General features: G+C 52.4%; 1 protein-coding gene across 1 annotated transcript in view; it reads right to left on the bottom strand.

The window, feature by feature from the left end:
* LOC122232714 (transmembrane protein 132D-like) overlaps positions 1–19,625 on the bottom strand; it is a 155,956-nt gene that overhangs the window by 92,031 nt on the left and 44,300 nt on the right. The window lies entirely within an intron of this gene.

The raw sequence follows: 19,625 nt of genomic DNA, 5'->3' as shown, positions 1-19,625 counted from the left end.
TGGTCTTTGCACTCACAGAGCACATTGCTGGGGAGACAGAAAACCAACACGTCAGAGAGACCCTGGGGAAACGGAAAAATAAAGCAAACAAACAAAGCTGGCAGGATATGTCAGGGGACAGAGGACGGCAGCGGGCTGGGTGGGTGGGTGTCTCCGAGGACGGGACAGGGAACCGCAGCTGGAGAGGAGAAGGAAGCAGGCAAGGGACTCCTCAGGACCCCTGAGCCCAGGGACTCGCTAGCAGAACCTACAGGACGCAGCAAACAGCCATGCTGGTGACCGTGACGCCTTCCGGCAAAGGGACACGACACAACACTAGCACAGGGAAGAGGGGCAGGAGGTGAGGTCCGGGGGAGCCGCGCTCAGGCTGCCAGAGTCCTCTCCCAGGGGAGTCGCAGAGGACACGCTTAGCGCCCCCTGCGAGGAGTGGTGATGTGGGAACTCACCAGGAACTGTCACCAGGAAGCCCACCCGAGACTCAGCACCAGGGCGTTTACTGCTGTCGCTGAGACACCTTCTTCCCGGCATCTACCAATACCCAGACTGCCCGAGGAGAGCAGGTGTGAGGCCCGGTGAGCCGCCCTTATCAGTCAGGGAAGGGGGGAGCCCTGCTACAATCCGAGGTCCCAGACCCCACCCAGGGGCCAGCTCGGCAGGCAGCCCTTCCAGGGAGAACAGTCCCAGCAGGTGCGTTTCCAACCGCAAGCCAGAGCTCCGGGCATGGGCGCCGGGGAAAGGAAAGCAGGCTAGTTTGCTCGGAGCCTCATGGGCTGAAAGAACCCAGAGAAGAAGGCAGCGGTCACATCCCCGGGCGATCACATTCCAGGCTCCATCACTTCTGGGCTAAGTCACGTTTAACCTCACATGAGGCCATCACGCAAAGCACTGGATGAGAACGTTCTCACCATCGTCAGCAGGTAACTCAACCTCCTCCTCATTTAGAGAACGGACGTCGACTGAGGCCCTACAATGAGCCAGGCATGAGCGTACAAAAGGGCTTTTCCAAGTGCTTTTCATCTCTTAGCACCTTCCATCTGGACAGCAACACTGCGAGGCACAGTATATCATGCTCCCATTTTACAGGTGAGAAAATAGAGGGAGGAATTCAAGCTGAAGCACCAGGAAACCACTTTGATCCGTTTTCCTTGTTCCAGGGACATCATGGGCCGTGTTCCAGGAAATGTGACTCTAACTGGACGGCAGGCAGGCTCCCTCATCAGGGTCTCAGGGCAATTCCGTATTTTTCAGTTACTTTTTGTTTTCAAAAGATGCTTCTTACGGCTATGAATACTCCGTTCTGTCCACTTCCCAGCTTGCAACCACGTGTCAGCCCGTCAGCCCCCAGCGAAGGTAAGGTCACATCAGGGACCGAGGGTCTGTGTCCCCAGAATTCACGGAGCCTAACCCCCAACGTGCAGGTTCGGAGGTGGGGGCTGTGAGAGGTGATCGGGGCTAGTTAGAGGAGGTCGTGCGGGTGGCCCCAGGTGGGGTCAGCGCCCTTAGAGGAGGAGACGGACAGACGCCAGCATGCGCTCTCTCCGCCATGCGGGGACACGGGGAGAAGGTGGCCCTTGGCAAGCCGGGACCCTGACCTTGTACTCCCAGCCCCCACCGCTGGGAGGAGAACCTGTGGTCTCTGAGCGGGCACACTGGTTGCGTGGTGGCCTGGAGGGGGCCAGGGGGCACTCTCACCACCCGTTAAGTCCTCCTTCCGCTGTCTCGCAGAGAGGAGGGGGGGAGAGACCCTTCTTCCTGAGGGCGTGTGCCTGGACAGTCCCCTGTTCTCCACTGGGTCGTTAACAACTGTTGCCTGCTCTGCGAACCTGTTCCTTTAACGCAGACGGGCAGTTACGTTCTCCTGCCACCTGTCTCCAAAGACAGCTTTCTCTTTGGGCTCCTCGGAGTGTCCCAGGGGGCCCCACCTCTCCTTGAGGGGCTACGGGGTCCAGGCTCGAGCTCTCCCCACCCGTCCATCCATCCTAGCCAGGGAGCCCCAAAGCCTCCCGCCTGCTGTCCCTTGCCCCCTGGCGGACCGGCCTGGCAGTGGGACGGCTGGTGAGGGGCTTACGCTCCGGCCGCTCACCTGTGGGGAGCACGAGGGTCTCTGCCGTGCCGTGGGGCCCCGGGTCTCTTTCTTCCCTACGTCCCATGCCCATCACGTGAACGGCTGGGCTGGCGGATCCCCCGCCTGCAGACCCCCGGCACATGCCCAGGAGGGGCAGGAGGTCTGGGAGGGGATGGGGCAAACACAACGGCCCCTGTGGTCACCCACAGGCCTGTTCACAAGCAGCTCTCCTTCCAGGCACACCCCCTAAGGTCAGGACTGGCCGTGTCACCTGCTTCACTCCCGGAATGAGCACCAGTCCTGTAGGTCGTTGCCGGGTACAGATTCCAAAGCCCAGCACCTGATTCCACGGGGAGCCCAAGGGCAGGTGTCCCCAAGGAGCCTCCACCGACCACGTCCCAGAGGGAGCATGGCTAGAGGGACCCACTCCTGCTGGCCAAGGCTGGGCACGACCACCCGGTGAGCGGATCCAGTGTAACAAAGCCAGCCTCTCCTGGGAAGGAGACTCTGAGCCCACCTCCCCTCCCTGCCGCCTCCCTCCCTGTGTTTCTGGATGGCGAGCAAACACCTCTGAGGGCACAGCCTGGAAACATGGTACAGAAAGAGACAAATGTAGGGGGGCCCGGGATGGGAGCCCATCGGAATACCGCTGCGAAACAGAAAAGGGTCGGGGGGGACCGCCTTCGTGAATTTTCGCAATGAAACGGGGGAGAGGGGGCCTGGCTGGCTTAGTCGCACCAGTGTGCAGCTGCTGATCTCGGGGTCACGAGTTCGAGCCCCATGTTGGGTGCAGAGATTACTGAATAATAAAATCTTTAAAAGAACAAAACGAAAAGGCACATACGGAAGGCGTGCAGCATGACAAACTCATACACGTGCACAAGGGGTGGTGACTGTCACCGTGACGCTGATTGCCCTACGTCCTCCACAGGATATCCACTGTGTCTGGGGGGGGGGCACCCGAAATCACGCTCAGCAAATTTCCAGGACCCAGCACGACCTCGCGACTGGTCACCCGCCGTCCACTCGCCCTCTAGAGTCCCTCGTAGCCTCCGCCCAGCATCTCCCTGTCCGGGGCTCCCACCCGGGGGCAGGGGGTGCCTTCCCAGCAGCACTGCCAGTGACACCGGATGGGGAGGTGACGCAGGATGACATCAGAAACCCATGCGCCTGTGAACTCAAGCGGGAGAGCCAGCCAGACGAGCTGTGAAGGGGTCTCTCCTCGGAAAGCAGAGTCAACGAATTCTGTCCGGAGCTGACATGCAAAACTCAACCCGGGCTGTGCTAATAGGCTCATTCTGAAAATGAGGCTATGACAAAATGTGAAAAATACAAAACTGTTTCGGTGAATGTCATATCGCAATCTGGAGGCTCATGAGGTATCTCATAGCAATAAACGGGAATAATGGCAATTAATAATGGGCCACTTGTCTTTTTCATGGCTACTTTTTATTTAAAAAAATGTTTGATGTTTATTTTGGGGAGAGAGGGAGACACAGAATCGGAAGCAGGCTCCAGGCTCTGAGCTGTCAGCACAGAGCCCGACGCGGGGCTTGTACCCAAGAACCGTGAGATCATGACCTGAGCCAAAGTCGGCCGCTGAACCGACTGAGCCACCCAGGCGCCCCCTGAGCACCTTTCTGTTTAGTCTTGTCCTGAGCTCTGTCCACGTCTGACCTTCCTGCAGCGTGTGAAATAAATACTACCATTATCACCCCCATTTTCAGGTAAAGAAACTATGTAACCTGCCCAGTGGCACCTAGTTAACACACAGCAGGTGCTCAGTCTCTCTTGGCCCCAAAACGCAGGTTTCCACCCCGCGTGGTCGGTCATCACCGAGAGCACTGGAGACCCAGAGTGTAGACAAGAGGATACAAACACCTACACCAACAATGGTTCACTCCTCCCATACCGGGGGCTCGCAGGACGCGGAGGGCAGAACTCGTAACAGAGCACCTGATGCTTCTTCAGCTACAGAGCCTATCAGACACGGTCCACGGTCATTTCTGTCCCAACTCCCGTTGTTGGAACCCACGTTCTGCACAAGGCACCTAGGACGCCTCGTTTCCTGTGCTAACATTTCACCGAGGCACCTTCTTGCCAGAGAAGGAGCCATCCCCAGCCAGGAATCACACAGCGAGTCTCAGAGGTAAAAGGGTGTCTGAGAAAGTTCTCGTCGCTGGAAGAGAAAAGTTCTTTTTTTTATTTTTTTTTTAACATTTATTTATTTTTGAGACAGAGAGAGACAGAGCATGAATGGGGGAGGGTCAGAGAGAGGGAGACACAGAATCCGAAACAGGCTCCGGGCTCTGAGCTGTCAGCACAGAGCCCAATGCGGGGCTCGAACTCACGGACCGCGAGATCATGACCTGAGCCGAAGTCGGCCGCTTAACTGACTGAGCCACCCAGGCACCCCAAAAAGTTCATTTTTAAGCCCCCCACCTCCACGAAGCCCATCCTGAGCTAACAGATGCAAAGTGCTGTTCTTAATGTGAACACAGAACCTGGGGAAAGCACATCCATTAAAAAATAAAATATGTATAAGCTGCCTGCTACATTCACTAAGTGATTAAAAATGTAATCTTCCTGAAGAAATGTGCCACATATTTGTTTATATTAATGTTAATAACGTGCTAACTAATGATAAATGTATGATAATTTATTCTAAGTGAAACGAAGTGCGCCCTAAAGACAGACTCTCTAAACGAAAGCTTATGCTCACCCGACTTTACAGCAGGCACATTAATAACCATATTCTCTTACAGGGTGAAAATGACTGCATGCAAATTATATGCAAAGGCACCCACAGTCGCCAAATAACGGCAAAGTAGGGGTCCTCAGAAGCAGAAATTATTGGCAAAGGTTCTACGACATGGTCTGGCCCTGGCTGCTGTGGCCCAGAAATTCATCTCATAGAGCAAGAGAATTTTCTACAGCACGCTCTTTGGGCGCATTTAAGATTCAGGATTCTTAGTCTTTGCGTCTCCACACATAAATAGAATTAATAAAAACTGCCTAATGTTCCATTGTGTGCATTTAGAAATCATTAAGCCAAACTATTTCTGTGAATTTAGAAATTATATAATTATTATCTTTATAAATAATGTTAACAATTCTAATCTACCCATGCACATAAATCTCAAAATATCTATTAGCATTCACAGCGGTCTTACATCACTCCCCACCCCCCACAGCCACCGCCAAATTACAACCTATCACCTATGGTTGGGTACAGTTTGAGCACTGAAATTAAATCCAAGCAGTTATCAGTGGCTGACATGGTTGGTTGGCTGGGCAAAGACCTTTATTCTCTTCTAGGCTAACAGAAAGGAGGGAGAGAGGGAGGGAGGGAGGGAGGGGAGAGAGGAAGGAGGGAGGGAGGAAGGAGGAAGGAGGGAGGGAAGAGAGGGAGGAGGGAGGGAGGGGAGGGAGGAAGGAGGGGATGAGGGAGGGAGGGAGGGAGGGGAGGGAGGGAGGAAGGAGGGAGGCGGGGAGGGAGGGAGGAGGGAGGGAGGGGAGGGAGAAAGGAGGAAGGAAGGAGGGAGGGAGGGGAGAGAGGAAGGAGGGAGGGAGGAGAGGGAAGAAGGGGGGAAGGAGGGAGGGAGGGAGGGGAAGGAGGGAGGGAGGGAGGGAGGAAGGAAGGAGGAAGGGAGGAAGGAAGGAGGGAGGAAGAGAGGAAGGAAGGAGGGAGGCGGGGAGGGAGGGAGGAAGGAGGGAGGGAGGGAGGGAGGGGAAGGAGGCAGGGAGGGAGGGAGGAAGGAGGGAGGGAGGGGAGAGAGGAAGGAGGGAGGGAGGGAGGAAGGAAGGAGGGAGGCAGGGAGGGAGGGAGGGAGGAGGGAGGGAGGGGAGGGAGAAAGGAGGAAGGAAGGAGGGAGGGAGGGAAGAAGGAAGGAGGGAGGGAGGCAGGGAAGGAGGGAAGGAGGGGGAGAGGGAAGGAGGAAGAAGGAAGGAGGGAAGGAGGGAGGGAAGGAGGGAAGGAGGGAGGGAGGCAGGGAGGGGAAGGAGGAAGGAGGGAGGCAGGGAGGGAGGGAGGGAAGGGAGAGAGGAAGGAGGGAGGAGAGGGAAGAAGGAGGGAAGGAGGGAAGGAGGGAGGGAGGGAGGGGAAGGAGGCAGGGAGGGAGGGAGGAAGGAGGGAGGTGGGGAGGGAGGGAGGAAGGAGGGAGGGAGGGAGGAGGGGGGAGGGAGGAAGGAGGGAGGGAGGGAGGAGGGGGGAGGGAGGAAGGAGGGAGGGAGGAGAGGGAAGGAGGGAGGGAGGAGAGGGAAGGAGGGAGGGAGGGGAGGGAGAAAGGAGGAAGGAAGGAGGGAGGGAGGGAAGAAGGAAGGAGGGAGGGAGGCAGGGAGGGAGGGAAGGAGGGGGGGAGGGAGGGAAGGGGGGAGGGGGAGGGGGGAGGGAGACAGGGGCCAGGTCTGGGCCACAGCTGGGACCTGGGGCAGGCGGGAAGTTTCCACGCGAGTGTGGGAAAGGGTGTGCACTGTGCCACCCGAATTAGGATGAGTGTCTCTCGACACTCGGGTCTGAAATGACAAAGGTCCCACAGCAAAGCAGAGCCGTCCCTCGTGAGAAATGCGGGGTGTGACCACGAATGAGGGCAGCGACGGCCAGGGGCGGCGGACTTTGGCATCAAACCCCGTTCAGATGCCCAGCTGACACGCCAGCTCCCAGCCTGTCTCCCTGAGGGTCGGGTGTCACCTCTCACTTGTGGACAAGAGTCCGGATGGTGCGTTCGCGGCACTCGACGCCTCTTGGGGGCAGAGGGTCCAGAGCTCGGGCTCAAGCTGCATCGTGTGCCCGAACCCCACCCTCCACCTGTGCACCCGGGGACACAGCGCCCACTCTGTTCAGTTCCTGCAAGGACGGAAGGAAGGGGCCCAGGGACAGAGGCCGACAGGTGGATGGGCGGATGGATCACGCGCCCACAAACACACACACACACACACACACACACACACCCAGAACAGCATGTGTAGCACAGGAAGTATTTCATGAGGGGTAGTAATTGTGACCACAGGGACTGTTACAAAACTACAAACCTGAGTGTCTTAGTCAGAACTTCCAGTAATCGGGGACAGAAAAGTCACTGTAATTGGACATATGCTGAGAAGTGACTTTTCCTGCCACCTGCTACTCAAATTTCTAAGTGGCAAAGGACTCCAGGGGTCCACCGGTGTCGGTATTCTCCCTCCCTCCCCTACCTGCTGTCCCTCCGCCCTCCTGCCCACGACAGGAGCCCCTGTCCCACCATGGCCTCTGAGGGGCCAACACGTCCCCACCTGGAGAACAGCACGGGACACAGACTTTATGTGACTGGCATGCAGTCACCATCTAGCCCTTTACAGAAAGTCGGCCCTCCCTCCACTACAGCACAGAGAGCCGGTCCACTTACGAAGCCGGGACGGTGTCCATCCAGTGAAGCTGCACAAGGAAGTACTGTGTGGTTGTGCACCACGAGCTAACCACCAGCCACGCCTCTCCCCTCCTCACAGGGGGCTGTGCTCGGCCCCGATCATACAGGTTGAGGCGTGGCCAAGGCTGCTCAGCCCTGCCTGTCACCGTTGCCCTGAGCCCAGCCATGATCCAGGCAGAAGGCTGTCTCGATCGTCACATCTCTGTCCCGGGGACGTCCCGCAAAGGCGACGCCTCCGGGGACCCCACTTTTACCTTCAAGGAGCTTTGTTCCGTTGGGTCCACCCTCCCCGCTCCGGCTTCCACCGAAGGAAGAGCAAATCGACCAATGACACGTCTTCAGAGACTCGGCCTCGTGCACCCGGGTGTCCCCACACGGGTGACACCAGCAGGTGCAAAGTGGCTCTCACGGGCCTCAAGGCTTCAACCTCCAAAATGCTCACGCTTGACTCTGGGTTGTCCTGGGACACAGGCGCGCCTTCCAAAACACAACTCGGTTTGGTGTTCACAAACGCCCGGGGAGTGTCCCCACCTAACACCACGGTCGAGTCCACAGAACTTACCGCCAGATCCCCTACAGGCCGTAGGGAACACACCCCTGCACACAGAACACAGCCCTGTTTCCCTCCTCCCCCCTTCCTTCACCAGTGGAGAGTATTTCCTTTTGGATTCGCTTACATTTTTATGCGAATCAGGGCTTTCTATGAAGAAGAAAGTTATGCCAAAGCGAAATCCCCACCCCTTCCCCACACTGAGCTCTGGTTTCCACCCATGTCCCCATGGGCCACCCATCGAGCCATCTGGCGTGTGTCCTCCCCAGATACTTCTCAGGCTGTGAAGTAACTCAGCCTGTGCATCTCTGTGCTCTTCACGACCGCCTGGAACTAACGGGACGTGCATCTTTCCAGGGCCCGTCAGCCACAGAGACGCGGTGGCCAGGATTCTCCACTTTCCGATGAGCTCTCCAGACTCAGCTGCCCTGCCCGGTTTCGGAACCGCTGATGGGGGGGGGGTCAGCCTGTGTCCCCCCCCCCAATAAGCTGACGATGTTTCCGCCAGCCTGGGCTCCCGAGCGGGGGGCTCTGCTGTCTGGCATCAGTGTGCAAGACCCAACAACAAGTGCTGGCTCGGCCGGTTGAGCGTCCGACCTCGGCTCAGGTCCTGACCTTGCGGTTCGTGGGTTCGAGCCCCACGTCGGGCTCTGTGCTGACAGCTCGGAGCCTGGAGCCTGCTTCCGATTCTGTGCCTCCCTCTCTCTCTACCCCTTCCCTGCTTGTGCTGTCTCTCTCTCTCCCCCTCTCTCTCTTTCTGTCTCAAAAATACAAAATAAACATTCTTCTTAAAAACGTAAGTGCAACCACGATGGTGTCATCATTTCACGGCATCAACGTGGAGCAAACACACCTCGTACGTGGGGTGTGACGCGTGCGGAGCCCCTCGAAGAGGCCGGGGCGACCACCACCGTTCCACGTCTGGCGAAGCTCGCTGCCATCCCCTCCCTGACCTCCGCAGACACGTGTGGCTCAGACCACAAGACCTCGGGGTCCTCTGGGGACGGCAGAGGGATGCTTTCCACCTGCTGGCTCTTGATATCCACGCGTGGCTTCCTACCATCTGCGGGACGGCTGTTTGCACACTGAAGAGCTCTTATCGTTGAGTGTTTGGCTCGTGTCTCCGGGGATGGAAGCTGTGTGTGTGCGTGTGTGTGTGTGTAGCACGCACATGTGCACATGAATGCTGACAGCATGCACCACGGCTCAAGTGCCTTCTGCGTTTCTTAAATGAAAAGGGGAATAGATTAGCTCTTTGCCAAGCAAAAGTAGGGCTCACCTAACAACGGAATGACAGTTTTCCTTCTATGCACATAAAATAAATGCTTCCCGTGAATCATTAAAATCAGAAAGAGGAGCCTCTCCCTAACACCATAAAGGGATAAATTACTGCAGTAAAGTGACTCCCTCGCTGTCTACGGCTGTTTACACATACTGTTAGTAAAAAGCAGCAGTCGGAGGCAACATTATACTTGGATCTCTACAGACCTAAGAACTTTGGGCACCCCGCAAAAAATTACCTTGTAGCTACAGCCATTAACAGACTAATTAAGGCAACCAGTGAGGAATCTATTCCCTAAGGGATTCCAAATTTTGCAAAGCAAAGAAGGAAAAACAATAAAAGGTGGGGGGCGGGGAGTCTATTCTCTACCTACAGGCGAAAGGGATTTGTTTCAGAAACACTCTCTAGGAAATAGAAAACGGGACTCTGGTGTTGGTTGACTGTCAATAAATACCTACGTGTGTGACCACCGCCACATCACATCTGCAAGGAAATACGGTGGCATTTACACGGTAACAAATGTGCCATCGAAATCTCATTTTTATTTTTCATAGATGCTGCCTGCTTTGTTTCAAGGATGTAGATTGTGGCAAATACTGTCTGATGATTTTTTCATTTGGCATCTCCCCCAAAATAATTTATTCTCAAGGATACTACTTTTTTAACATTTTACTTATTTATTTTGAAGGCGGGGAGGGGAGAGAGAGAAAAAGCAGGGAAGGGGCAGAGAGAGAGGAAGAGAGAGTCCTAAGCAGGCTCCCTGCTGTCACTGCAGAGCCCGATGTGGGACTGGAACTCACAAACCGTGAGATCATGACATGAGCCAAAACCAAGAGTTGGTCGCTTAACCGACTGAGCCGCAGAGGAACCCATCGAGGATATTGCTTTTAATTTTTTTTTAACGTTTATTTATTCTTGAGAGAGAGACAGAGACAGAGCGTGAGTGGGGAAGGGGCAGAGAGAGGGGGAGACACCAAATCCAAAGCGGGCTCCAGGCTCTGAGCTGTCAGCACAGAGCCCGACGCGGGGCTCGAACTCACAAACTGCAAGATCATGACTTGAGCCAAAGTCGGACGCTTAACCCCCAGAGATACCCAGGCACCCCTCGAGGGTATTACTTTTAATGGAAAACACACCTGGAAACACGGAAACTGACTTCAGCTCCTCAGCGCTCTTTACAAGGGGAGAGGTTTTGTAGGGAGGATTTTAGGACAAAATTCACGTATGCAAATGAATCTACTTGAATGACCAGATTTACAAACAAAGCGCCCGATCAAGCGCTCAGTACTGGAATCCCGCAAAAAAACACGATCCTGGCCTGGCCTGCGCCTTCCTCAAGGAGGCACGTTCTCTGAACAGAAGCGCCTCTGTGTTTCTGGAAGACGAAAGAAGGAAGAGATGTATTCTGGCTCTAAGCTTGCTCGGGCCTTACGAGTAGGGACCGTTCTCCACCCAGCAAAACGCTGGCTTTAGTGGCTCTGCGTTTTTGATCTGCTGTTAGTCTTTTTAACCCCAAACACCAGCGCAGACGATCTGGTCCCCTCCGCGTACTGCCGGGCGACGAAGCTGCAGCCTCAGGTTGGTTCTCCGATGTCCGTGGCGCTTTGGGGCCCGTGAAATACACATGAGGTGGCTTCCTGCCACGTGCAAATGAAAACGTCAAGTAGAACTTACTGTTTGGAGGCAGATCTCCAAAAGCCCTGGCTAATTTAATACGTCTGTCTTACACGGTTACGCGCAAAATGTAATCCAAAACATCTATGTGTTCTTTCTTCAAACAAAAAAATGAAGCGATTTCCCAGCCTTGACACTAAACAGCTGCCCCACCGAAGAAAGATATGAACCCTCTGACATTTTCATGAACCGATAAAATCTGATCGCTCAACGTGCTTTGCGGGAACAGCAGCTCTCTCCGTTACAGAAACTGCTACCCTGGATTCCTGCTCTGAAACCCCGGCCATAAATCAGGATTAAAAGCCGTGGGGGAAACTGCTATTATAACTCAGAGACGTCAATGGCATCTTCCCTAAATCACTCTGGAGCTCAGAGAAAAGTAAGTAAATAAGATTGCCAGAGACGTAATCTCCAGAGCAGAAACTCCACTCTAACCTTCTTCCTAAGACGTCCCAAGTGGAAGAGGGCGTATGTTGTCCAGACTCCTTCTGAGTGAGTTCACGGATCCCTCCAAACGCAGGGCTGGAGGCCAGGCCACCAGAGGGTGTCTGTCTGCGGGGACAGCGGACGGCCCCACCGCCCAGCACAGGCCTGGCTCCTCCTTCACTCAAACTTTAAATCAGGCCCCTCTGCCCTGACTTACAACGAAGGGAAGTAAAGCAGGGCCGGCGTGACACAGACGTGGGTCTGCGTGTAGCAACTGCTGCTAAAGCTCTGTAAAAAACAAAAACCTTAAAACGTGAAAGCTGACCCTCCCTATGAAACAGCTCCTAGAAATTCATCTTTAAAAAGGATGAAACCCCAACATTAAAAAATCGACATGGGGCGCCTGGGGGGCTCAGTCGGTTGAGCGTCCGACTTTGGCTCAGGCCATGATCTCACGGTTTGCGGGTTCGACCCCGGGTCGGGCTGTGTGCTGATGGCTCGGAGCCTGGAGCCTGCTTCCGATTCTGTGTCTCCCTCCCCCCTGCCCCTAACCCACTCGCATTCTGTCTCTGTCTCTCTCAAAAATAAATAAACATTTAAAAAATTAAAAAAAAAAACAATCTTTTAAGGGGCGCCTGGGTGGCCCAGTAGACTGAGCAACCGACCTCAGCTCAGGTCACCATCTTGCAGTTTGTGGGTTCAAGCCCTGCATCGGGCTCTGTGCTGAAAGCTCGAAGCCTGGAGCCTGCTTCGGATTCTGTGTCTCCCCTCTCTCTGTGTCCCTCCCCTGCTCACATGCTCGCTCCCTCTCTCTCTCTCTCTCTCTCAAAAGTAAGTAAACATTAAAAAATTTTTTAAAACCATTGTTTAGGATAAAATTTAAATACGGAAGTGGAAGCTCCGATATTTTCTGTCCACACCGGCAAGGACACCACCCTCTTTGGAGAACGATGCTCAGAGAGGTTGCTCTCTCCCTCTTTCCGAGGCACCAGTTGTGGAAAGGGGGGGGCGGCTGGGAGTGAGGCAGACTTGCCCATCACGGTGACAGCCCCAGGGCTCCCGCCCCTCACCTGTAGGGGCCCTAGGCACCTGCCGCACAGACCTAGGCTGTAAAAATGGACAACAGAACCTAAGTCAAGTTTCTGCAGCCTAGTGTTGAATTCCTTGATTTACTTGTTGGCATCTAATAAGTGGGAATAAAAAACCCAGACCTTCTACCTTCAACCAGGAAGCAAATCACATACACTTGGAGAAAAGTAAAAACAGAAGGATGATCCAGACCTTCTGAAACGCACACATTAAAGGTGAAAAGTTCAGTTCCATGGGTTGTGCCATCCTGAAGCCCTTGCGAGTGGCCCGTGAAGCAGTCCCTTCTCCAGCCACGGGACGCCAGCTTGTCCCTTTACTGCTCGGGGCCCTGGGCAAGCTTCGGAAGCTGTGTCCCTGTCCCTCAGCTGCAAGGCGGACAACAGAGGCCCCCACACAGGACTGCCGTGACAACCCACGAGGCCACACCCAAGCACAGGGGCTGACCAGCACTACCCGCTTAAGGAGTATCACCCAGAGGCGTTACTGCAGACCACGTGACCAAATTTAAGAACTATCTTTAGTCGTGTGCCGTGCCATTTGATTATAAAACAGCGGAAGTCTACAGAATCGTACAGGTTATGCTTATGCAACTTTATCACAACGGCTGAGCTACAGACTGGGGAACAATGTGCTATATGCACGCACACGCTTAGAGGTGCACATACAAAATTGTGACTTTGTAAAGTCTCAGGAAGGTAGTCACCGAAAGTTTTCAGGTGCTAGGCTACGATGCTCTTCGTTCTTGGAAAATTTCGAATCTCGGATGAAAGAAACAGATTCACACACCTCTGAAAATCCACTTCTAAGATTTAAAAAAGAAAAAAAAATACCACCATAGGTTGGTTCTTTCAAAGTCCCCATAAGATTGTCTAATTAGATCAAATGACTTCTTATCTCAGGCATTCAAGGCTGAGAGATGGTGAAATCCCAGTTTAATCAACCCTAAGTCCCACTGTTCCTTGGAGAGAACATCTTCTTCAAAGCCATGAACTTCAGCCAAAAGTTTGTTAATTTTACCTTGTGTATTTCCTGCCCTGCTCTGCAGTAATAATGAGGTGCCCTGAAATGTTAATGCTGTTTGGAGTTTTCATTTAAACGATTTCTTAAACGTATGCCCTAAGTTCTCTCCCTTTAATAGATAAAGTTAGGATTCACAGAAGGAGAAGCAAAGACGGAATATGGTGGGAAGAACCAAAAGCCAAAGGTGAGTAGTCGGCACTGAAATATTAATTGTATGCAAATGAGAAGTGAACCGGAGCAGTGACCTCAGGAATACTCAACAGAGGAATGGGTATCCAGTCCCTTTAATAAAAATTAAGAGTAGATATAAGAAAATGAAGAAGAGGAGGAAGAAAAAGGGGAGGAGGAAGGGAGAAGGAGGGAGAGGGAGGAGGAGGGGGAGGAGGGAGAGGGAGGAGGAGGGGGGAGGGAGGGGGAGAGGGGGAGGAGGGGAAGGAAGGGGAAGAGGGAGAGGAGGGGGAGGAGGGAGAGGAGAGAGAGGAGGGGGAGGAAGGAGGAGGGGGAGGAGGGAGGAGGGGGAGGAGGGAGAGGAGGGGGAGGAGGGAGGAGGGGGAGGAGGGAGAGGAGGGGGAGGAGGGAGGAGGGGGAGGGGGAGGGGGTGAGGAGGGGGAGGAGGGGGAGGAGGGGGAGGAGGGAGAGGAGGGGGAGGAGGGGAGGAGGGAGAGGAGGGGGAGGAGGGGAGGAGGGAGAAGAGGGATGGGAGAAGGGAGAGGGGGAGGAGGGAGAGGAGGGAGAAGGGGGATGGGAGGAGGAGGAGAGGGGAGGAAGAGAAGGGGGGAGGAGGAGGGGGGAGTAGGAGGGGGAGGAGGGGGAGGAGGAGGAGGGAGGAGGAGGAGGGGGGAGGAGGAGGAGGGAGAGGGGGAGGAGGGGGAGGAGGGGAAGGAAGGGGAAGAGGGAGAGGAGGGGGAGGAGGGAGAGGAGAGGGAGGAGGGGGAGGAGGGAGGAGGAGGGGGAGGAGAACGGCTAACATCCCTTGTCCTCACCAACAGTCAGGGCACTACTGTGCTCTCACTTGGAAACATTTCACTGGACAATCCCAAAACCCAGATTCCCCGAAGACTCCGAGGGACACCTGCCAGCCCACACACAGAGACTCCGGGAGGCTGACACACCGATCGAGGACACGGTCATACCATACGTGGTAGGACTTTTTCTTTTTTTCTGCGTCTTTCCAGCTGATGACACCAGGAGAAAACGGCCGTGTCAGGCTGGTGTATCCAATTTCCAGCATTACTGCTCTCCCCTCCGGACCTAGGGAGACAATACTCATTCCATTTTCGCTGTGTTTAATTGTTATTTCTATTTTTTCAGAATTCTGGCTTCCCATTTCGATTACAGCATAAAATTTTGCTGCCACCTCTTTTATTTACAAAGTGTCTTCTTCGCAAAAAAAAGAACATTCAGCAAGCAATCGTGCTGTTGATTGCAGAAACGGCAAGCATTGCAAAGGCCAGATGCAAAGGACTTCCCTGCGTTTGAAAATCCTGGTGGTGCTCACAGGTGTGGGGCCGCCCTTAGAAGTACGACCTCAGACAAGTGTCATCCCAGCCGCGTTCCTTCAGCGTGTTTAACCGCAGGGGCCATTTTTAAACCACGAATCGCCACAGACTGGTCTAAACAGGGTCCCCAATCAGCCCACGTAAGACCTTTTTTTTTTCCAGAGTAAGAAAAAATGGAAAATACACTTTAACAACAACAACAAGAAGAATATCACTGAGTGATCACTCTTAAGCTCACGACCACAGAGTCTACCAATCCTGACCCTTTCAAACACTTAAGCATACTCTTACCGTTACGGAACACGCCAAGTCGCGATGTGATTGCAGGACCTAAAGGAACTTAAATTTCACTGGGAAGACAAGACACGCATCAAATGCGCGGAACACAGGACAACGCAAAAGTGATTCACTGCAACTCATCGCACGCTGAAATACGGTAAAGGACCAAAATTACCTGAAGAAAAAAACAAGAGAACACTGTTCCCGGGATGCTCGGAGGAGAAGGTGAGACTCATCATGGGGGGGGGGGGGGCGTCACTGCAGTTTCTGAGTTTCAAACCACTCAGACGTCTTCCTTATGGCATATTTAGTCGCGCACGTCGGTTGAGCTGTGAGAGGATGCTCTCCAGAGGGCGTGAGGAGGTGCCCAAGCCTTGTGTGTGGTGCAAGACGGGACCATGAGACCGCTTCCGTGTGCTTTCACATTATTAGAGTTTTTACGGCGCAAATATACTGCTCTTATTTATTTACTTTTAATTTTTTGTAAGGTTTATTCATTTTTCAAAGACAGAGAGACAGAGCGTGAACAGAGGAGGGGCAGAGAGAGAGGGAGACACAGAATCTGAAACAGGCTCCAGGCTCTGAGGTATCAGCACAGAGCCCGACGTGGGGCCCGAACTCACGGACGGCGACATCATGACCTGAGCTGAAGTCGGCCGCTCAACCGACTGAGCCACCCAGGCACCCCCAAATATACTGCTTTTATAATCGAAAAAACACAAGACCAAATGCACAAAAAGTTGCTACTGATAAACGGATAAAATAGATACCAAAAGATACTTTAATGACTATCTAACCTTTATCTGGAATCTATTCAAACTTGTTCCCTGGAACAGGCAGGCAGCCTTTCTATCTTGTCCATGGTGGGACGCGTGTTTTTAACATACCTGAAAATAGGATTCATCTCACAAGATGACATCTTCTTTGCAATGAAAAATAGTAACTTAAACCAATTTAACTTCACGTGCTCGGAAAAACTGAGAGGGAGGGACATGGCGGGGAAGAGAGAGAGTAATTTAAACGGTGCAAGTAATCCTGCAAATTATTACTACCTGAACACCTGTCCTGGAGGGCGGGCGAGATAGGGGAGGCGGGCTGCATAGCTACCTCGACGTCAGACTTCTGGGCCCCCTACGCCTCTCCTAACTTAAGTGTCTTGCTGAGACCAGTGTGACCCCAATATTTAGGGATATTATTTATCCCTATTGAAAGATCCAGCCGGGGCACTTGGGTCGCTCAGTCGGTTGGGCAACCAAATTAGACTCAGGCTGTGTGCGGACAGTGCAGAGCAGGCTTCAAATCCCCTGTCCCCCTCTCTCTGCCCTGCCCCCGCCTGCACTCTCTTAAAAATCAACTAAAAAAAAAAATTAAAAATATTTAAAAAAAAAAAAGATCCAAGCCTACCTGATGCTCATGTGAACACAGAGGACCTTCCCTAGCTCTGAAAGACAACCTTCCTGTCCTGGCCTCGCTGAGGAACACGCGTGAGCCCCTCGCGTACGTGTAAATAAGACAGAACACCACTGCGCGGCTGGAAACGCCTCGAGTGCGAGCAGCTGTCCTAAGACCACGGTTGTGACATCACACGTTCAGCTGCACCACAGCCAACCCTCTCCCCTCTACGGTTCTTCTGCACGGACAAGGGGCTGAGTCACGGGCCTCCACGGATGAGTAACCATAGGATGCGGACTTGGAACATGCTGCCCCATTTAGCTTGATGGGCTGAAGTCACGCTGAGCATTATCCATTGGGAAAAACGATGGAGGGGCTCCTGGGTGGCTCAGTCGGTTGAGCATCCAACTCTCCATGTCAGCTTGGGTCGTGATCTCGTGGATGTGGGACCTAGCCCTGCGTCAGTCTCCAGGCTGAGCTCGGAGCCTGATTGGGATTCTCTCTCTCTCTCGCTTACTCGCTCCTCCCTCCCCCATTTGCAAGTTCACATTCTCTCTCAAAAAAAGATGGAATCACATAATTCATGAGGTGGGGGGACACTGTTAAGCTCTGTGGACGGTCACATGTCCCTCCTTCACCTCTGATGTGATTTCGGTGAGAAAGGTTGGGTCATCCTGATGAAAACGTTCCCTGTGTTCTTGAATCAAGTTTACCTATTGGTGGGCACAGAATGGGTAACATCAGACCCCTTCCCTGTTCATTCTATTTCAATATCTAGAAGGAAAATATATGCAAACTAGGGAGATAAACAAGAACCTGAAATACATATACGTATATACATATATATTTTTTAAGCATGCATCTGAAGGTGATGTGTCTTGTGGCTAATATTCCAGGGATGGTTCATAATCAAAACACCCCTTCCCTGTAACAGTGTTTAGAGGCAGAACAAATTGCCGGAAAATGGCTTCATGTAAAAGTAGCGTCTAAAACCCCCAGGAAACCTGAATGTTTTTTCCCTGTCACTGTTATAGACGTATATATATATATATATATATATATGTATATATATATATATATATATATAGACGTATCCAGAGCCACCGGTCCTACATGAGTCAGAAACCAACAACAGCAAAACCATTTATAATGCTTTTTGGGGAAAGCAAAATGCTTAAGACTGAAACCATCATGCCTATAATCCCCATAATTTCCCACTCTGTCTTACTAGATTTAAATTCCAGGGGCACCTGGGTACCTCAGTCGGTTAAGCATCCGACTCTTGATTTGGGCTCAGGTCATGATCTGAGGGTCGTGAGATCGAGCCCCAAGTTGGTTGGGCTCCACGCTGGGCACAGAGCCTGCCTATGATTCTCTGCCCACCTCTCGCCCCTCCCTTCCACTCACGCTCTCTCTAAATAAACAAATACATAAGTAAATTCCAGATAGAACTATCACATTCAAATGTCATCCCACAAGGGCCAACCAGTAGCCCGCCAGTAAGATAGATCTCAAAATTTAGCTACGAGTTTATAGGAGATTTATCCCAAATTAAAATGAGTGGCAAGAACAGAATCAGCATGTCACAAACAAGTTCCATTAAACTTCAAATACAGAGATCGCCGACAGTTTATCCGATCGTTACTCTGTGCGATCAATTTCCTGCACACTCACCACTATCCTTTCTCCCACCTCCTTCCCTTTTATCATACCTTCCACAGAAGACATCTGGGACACATTCGCTGTGCTTTTGTACAAAACACAGCATGAAGATGTAACAAAAATATCAGAGGTTACTCTTCATTTCTTAACAATGCATTTTCAAGTGTGTGACTCCATCGTCTCCCAAGTCTCATTATTTCCGCCGAAAAGTACACGGTCACTCTTCCTATTTCCTCTTTGAACTTAAATGCCATCTTTCTGTTTTGAGCAGTGTTGGGATGATTTCTTTACCTGGATGCAGCTCCTTCTGTGTCTGTGTTGAGGTCACAGGTCTTCTGGACTCCGTGCCTCGATGGTTCTCACCTCTTTGGGGAATTTCTACCATGCACTGCTCTCTCTCTCCCCCTCTTTGCTCTTCAGAGTATGTTTTACTGACCTCCATTCCAGTCACTAATCTTAATTTGCTTGTAAACCAACTATTATTCTTGGGGCACCTGGGTGGCTCAGTCGGTTAAGCATCCGACTCTTGTTTTCGGCTCAGGTGATGATCTCACAGTTTATGGGTTCGAGCCCCATGTCAGGCTCTAAAGCCTACCTGGGATTCCCTCCCTCTCTTTCTCTCTCTCTCTCTCAAATGCATCTCTCTTCCCCCACTCATGCATGAGTTCTCTCTCTCTCAAAATAAATAAATAAATAAATAAATAAATAAATACTTTTTAAAAAAACACTATTCTTATTTTCAGTTACTCTACTATTCAGCTCTGCCACTTTTATTCGATTCATCTGAACATATTTTGATTTCCTGCTAAATCTTCCCATCACATCATCTGTTTTCTTGAATACATTTAGGATAGGTATTTTTTTAATGTTTATTTATTTTTGAGAGAGACAGAGACAGAATGTGAGTGGGTTAGGGGCAGAGAGAGAGGGAGACACCGAAGCAGAAGCAGACTCCAGGCTCTGAGCTGTCAGCACAGAACCCGACTCGGGGCTCGAACTCATGAGCTATGAGATCATGACCTGAGCCAAAGTCAGACGCTCAACCGACTGAGCCACTCAGGCGCCCCCAGGATAGGTATTTTTAAATACATTATGGAAATTCCAGTACCTGGATCACCCTGGGTCTACATCTGCCCCCTCTACCGTTGGTCCTGGCTCTTTGTGCATCTGGCAATTTTTTCCTGAATGTCAGACGATGCATATGAAAAACTGTAAAGGCTCTGGATTATGTTAACTTCTCCCCAGGGAGAGCTTATTTTTTTTCTGGCAGGCAATTTGAGTT

This window comes from Panthera tigris, chromosome D3, assembly GCF_018350195.1.
Source record: "Panthera tigris isolate Pti1 chromosome D3, P.tigris_Pti1_mat1.1, whole genome shotgun sequence".
Taxonomy (NCBI): Eukaryota; Metazoa; Chordata; class Mammalia; order Carnivora; family Felidae; genus Panthera; species Panthera tigris.
The sequence above is the reverse complement of the archived record's forward strand: the minus strand, read 5'-3'. Positions and strand labels throughout refer to the sequence as shown.